Here is a 5475-nt window from a genome sequence, read left to right as displayed (position 1 = left end):
AGAGAGGGTCTTGAAAGCCAAGAAATATGGTGGACAGTGAGGAGACAGAGGTAAGAAAGTCCAGTACAAAGGTACAGAGAGATCCCCGAAAGCCCAGTGGAAGCCATGGGTGAGGTCCTATCTCTTGAGTTCATGTTTACTATCAGTAGTAGGCATTCTACTCTAGGAAGTCACTCATAACCTAAAAATGGATTCCACATTAAAAGTAAGCTATCTGTTGGCATCACCTTCAAACTAAAAACTGCTTTATGTTCAGTCTACAACTATGTTCTGCAATTCCTCGCCCTCAAAAAAGAAGCCTTGATTTTGCAGGGTAGTCATTGTTGATGTCCTCAAACACACCTTATAAAATCTTTGTCCATTATGCCACATATAAAACACCATATTACTTACATGGCACACTTGGACAAATACAAATGGCTGCTGTACCTGCTGACTTGAGGGCCCAGGAAAGCAGCATGCCAGGCACACCTGGAACTCCTTTGAGAAGTAGCATTAGCCTGCTTAGCGGTTCTGCACTGACAAAAGTGTTATCAATTTCCAACAATCATGGATGGATTACTCCATGCTATGTTCTTTATTCAGACAAAAAAAAAAATTATTGAGCATCTACTATGGGCCAGGTACTTCTCAGGTTAAAGGGCAAAACAATGAATGAAACAAAGACCCCTGTCTCATGAAGGCTACGTTCTAGTACGGTGAGACAGAAAACACAAATAAACCTATGTCAGATGATCAAGTGCTGCAAAAGTAAATCCCACAGGGTAAGCAGAAATGTGAGTGATTCAATGTAGAGAGAGGGAATTTGAATAGAAATCTATTTGTTTCCTATTGCTGCTGTAACAAATTAGCACAAACTTAGTGGTGTAAAATAACACAGATTTACTATCTTTCAATACTGGAGGTCAGAAGTCTAAAATGGATCAGCAGGACTGCATGCCTTCTAGCTGCTCTGGGGGAGATCCATTTCCTTTCATTTCTCAGCTCCTAGGGGCTTCCTGCATTCCTTGGCCTGTGGTCCATTCCTCCATATTCAAAACCATCAGCATAACTTCTCCCTCCTCTCTTACTCACTGTTCCTTCTTATAAGAACCCTGTGATTGTTTTGGGCCCATCTAGATAGTCCAGGATACTCTCCCCATCACAACATCCATAACTTAATCACATTTGTAAAGTCTATTTTGCCATATAATGTAACATATTCACAGCTTCCAAAGAATAGGATGTCAACGTCTTTGGTGGTGGTGGTGGAGGCATTATTCTACCTACCACAGTAGGATTCTCTGATGAGGTAGCATTTGAGCAGTGACCCTAGAAAGAGTTGAAGATGAGCCATATAGACATCAGGGGATGAAAGTTCCAGGCACTGGGAGCAGCAAATTCAAAGGTCCTGCAAGGCAAGTGGACTTGGCAGGCTTTAGGACTGATATGAAGCTGAGTGTGGCTTCCGGGTGTTTTTTCCCTGGACTACACAATTCCAGAGCTTTCCCCCATGACCCCTCCACCACGCTGCCTCATCATGTTGTGAAATTTGAAGATAGAGCCAGAATTGAACTGGAGGTGACAATCCTGGTTTAAAGGAGTAAGAAGATTCACCAATGTGGAGAAAATATCCATGGCCTCTGAGTCACTACTTCAACTGTGACTCAGAAGTCATACCAATGAGAAAGAAAGTACAGGAGCAAGCCTCAAACAGCTATCCTCCAACCAATTCCCCATGTGACATCAAAATTAAGGGCTGAGGTTGCTAGTACGTAACTAAAATTAAGCCAAGTAACCTTTTCGTCCTTCCGGTTTACTATCTGTAAAATGATAATACAGAACTGCAAATATACCTTGCTACTAAAAAATAAGAGATTCAGATTAATATGAACTTTCAGAAGAGACCAATGTGCCATGAGAAGACACATTGTATTAACAAAAGATTATCCAAAGCTTCCTCTCTAATATTAAATTTTTCTGGTGCATGTACACAAACACATGCATGCTCACTCTCTCTCTCTCGCTCACTCTCTCTCTCTCTCTCTCTCTCTCTCTGTCTCGCTCTTTCTCATTTTATATGATATTTGATTGATGTTTTTTTAGAAAAGCACTGATTACCAACAGTGCCTTCATTTTGCATTGCATATATTAGTTCTTTTCCTCCAGCTCAGAGTTTTTGCTATACTGTCTGATAAAAGACGAGGAGTCTTGGGATGATTTTGCAGGCTGTGTCCCTAAGAGGCTCCTGGAAAGGGTATAAAGCTTCTGGAGGGTTCTTAGTCACAAAGAAGTCTTTTTTTTCTCCTTTAAGTTCTGTGCCTATGAGTACAGTGCATTTAGGGGGCAGAGTCAGGCCTCATGTGGTTGGCATTGTTGTTAGAATAGTCCAGCCACGTGGACGATTAATAAAATTATATGTTTATGGAAAACTGGGCAATTTAAAAGCAGAGCTATGTGTTCCTTTTCAAACACTTTCTTGGTTGTTTAGAATAGAATTGTTAAGCATGTCAGTCGATTCTTTAGTTTCCAGTATTCACAGCTCCCACTCATGGCTTCGAAATTCCTTTATGGCATCTACTTACGATAGTCAAATTGCAAAAGTTAAATGACATGCATTAAGACAGAATGGGCCGCTCTGGCTGTTTGTGCTTTTGTCATTGTGTCAGGAGTCAGGGATCCTAGAGGGACCTGCATTGTTCGTGTAGCCCTGAGCTTACAGAAACAGCACATGGTACAGAGTGTTAGGAATCATAAAGCAGCTCCCTTCATGTGATCCGTATGGTAGGCAGCTCCCTGCTCCTCCACACGGTGCTTCCCACACACTCCTGCCACCCCCACGCTCCTCATATTCCTTCACAGGTCAGTAGCTCTGGAGAAGGTCCAAGCTGCTGCATTGTGACAATCCACCTCCAATGTCTCTCTTTACCTGACCCCATCCTGCCCCAGGTGAGTGTTTTCTAAACTGCAGAGCTTCCAACAAAGAACAACAGGCTTGAACAACCGGGTCAAGTCCAAGTGAGGTCCTAGAAGTGTCCCAAAGGGGAAATTTTGCCCCACGGCTTTGTGGTAAACTTGCACAATGGAGCAGGAGAATACCACAATGAGGGACCCAGAGAAAAATGACCTTTTGTGAAAGTGGAGAGATATCCAGGTGTGGACTCTCCACATTTAAAGATATTGAATGACACAGTTATTGTAAGTACAATGTCTCAATTTTTAGACACTGAGGGTCCCTGAAGTAAGCAAAACATGGTCCTGTGACTCCAAGGACTTATGTGACCCATGCCAAATCCTGCCTATTTGTCTGGCTTCAGCATTCAGTGGAGCCAGCTCTGCTGGAAGGAGGGAATGAAGCAGGAAGGAGGGAAGAAAGGAGGGAAGGAAGGAAGGAAGGAAGGAAGGAAGGAAGGAAGGAAGGAAGGAAGGAAGGAAGGAGGGAAGGAAAAGAGGAAAGGCTGGGGATGGAATTGGTAAGCAGAAGATTTGAGCTTAGGTTTTTTTTACTTACTAATTCTGTGAACTTGGGCTGCTTGCATATCCTTCTGAACCTCAATTTATACATAAGAAAAATGGGCATAATGTTTCTCTTACTGGGTTGCTGTGAGGCACAAATGATGTTATGTATGGGAGATTACTTTGTAAGCTGTGAAAAGCTACAAAAATGTAATTTATCAATATCACTAATGGGAAAAACCACTCTATGGCCATGCTACCCTGAATGTGCCTGATCTCGTCTGATCTTGGAAGCTAAGCAGTGGCAGGCCTAGTTAGTACTTGGATGGGAAACCACCTAGGAAGACCAGGTGCCGTAGGCACACACACAAAAAGACATTAATGAAAAAAAAAAAACAAAATTACTGCACCGGATTTGTATTCATCCCACTTTTTTGTTCTATTTAAATGTGGTAACTTTTTTGTTCAAAAGATGTTTTAGATATCTTGTCAACAATTGATATCATTAGAAACTAACTCATTGTTAATATTATTTTCAACTGACTGTTATTAATGTAATATTGCAGAATTACATTAGGTATAATGAAAAAAAATGAACCTACTTGAAGTAATTGCAAAATATGTACGATTTCAAAATTTGGGGCTATTTTGGACAGCTGACCAAGGGAAAGGTTTGGTCAAGGTGAACCGAGGTCTTCCTATCACAGTCCAAATTAGGCATGTCTGTCTATAAAAGGGCAGGATTATTCATATGGAAGCCCATTTCTCTTACACCATGACAACTGTGTAATTTTCTACTAAAAATAATTTAAATGTAGCACAAAATATTGCACATGGCACGAGTAATATGCTAATTCAAAATGTATGCTGTGCACAATAGTGCCTGCAGGTGTGCATGCTATAAAGTCAAGTTCAATACTTTTGAGCATTGACACTCTGTGCACGTGGCCTTCCTTTTGTCTTTATTTTTTCTCTCATTCCCATTTTTTTCTTTCTTTTTTACTATTCTTCCCTCTCTCCCTTTTTAAAAATTCAAGCCTTAGTCTTTTAAAGACCGAGAAAAACTTACAGTTGGTCACATTTAATCAGATAGGTGGCTTCAGTCAGTGTATCACATCAAACCAATGTACTCTGGTTGAACCCCTTGCTCTTGAAATACTGATGTCTGATAAGGGAGATTTTCTAATGATGGGCCTACAATATACAGTCCACAAGCTGTAGAGGGAAGGGAGCATACAGGCATGTTTGGGAAAAGAGCAAACATCCATGTTACGGAAAAATGAGGCACGTGAAGTTATCCATTCAATACACTCTGAATTGAACAAGAAAGGACAGGAAGGCCATTTAACATACTAGAAATACGCCTGGCTATCTAGCAGACAAGACATGCTGCTGTTGTAAACTGGTTGAGTGACCTTTGATGAGAATTAAAATGCTACACATAGCTCTAATTGAATATTTTTCACTTTGTCTTCTTAGTCTGATAAATCTGTGAGAAGACAGAAGCGTACATAACCTACATCTTTACCCTTAATATTATTGTGACTTTCTGAATTTTCCCATTAATTAGAGTGATTTTCTCCACATGCACAAAGTGTCAGAATCTGAATAAGAGAAATGTCTTAATGATATGATTTATTGAGGCAGCACAGAATGTTCAGAAGTAGATAGCAAAGACCCTTTTATACATTTTTCTGTTTCTATGTCCAAGCTTTCAGAAAAAGAGATATGAACAATTCAAATTACTTTTCCTAGGACTATGAAACTTCAGTTGCCATTTAAGTTGTTTCTGAATTTCTAGTTCCTGAAATAAGATATGCTATCTGTCCTCCAAAAATATAGAACTAGCATATAAATTTGATTCATATATGGCTTGGGATCTAGCCTTAATATCAAAGGATATTTCATATTCTCATCATATCCTTAAATTCAATTTTTTTAAAAATGGAATTCTATCAGCCTTACAAAGAATCATAGTAGAATCTTCACTTTTACTGATATTTTACTTTTTTGCTCCTGCCAGGAAATATAATAGCAAGT

The 5475-nt window shown here is 39.9% G+C and overlaps 1 pseudogene; it reads left to right on the top strand.

The window, feature by feature from the left end:
- Positions 1-3678: 3678 nt before the first annotated feature.
- LOC118611014 lies at positions 3679-3797 on the top strand (annotated as a pseudogene).
- Positions 3798-5475: the final 1678 nt, after the last annotated feature.

The sequence above is a fragment of the Rousettus aegyptiacus genome, unplaced genomic scaffold (genome assembly GCF_014176215.1).
Source record: "Rousettus aegyptiacus isolate mRouAeg1 unplaced genomic scaffold, mRouAeg1.p scaffold_m13_p_13, whole genome shotgun sequence".
In the NCBI taxonomy this organism is placed as follows: domain Eukaryota; kingdom Metazoa; phylum Chordata; class Mammalia; order Chiroptera; family Pteropodidae; genus Rousettus; species Rousettus aegyptiacus.
Note: the sequence above shows the minus strand (reverse complement) of the source record. Positions and strands in the feature narration are given on the sequence as shown.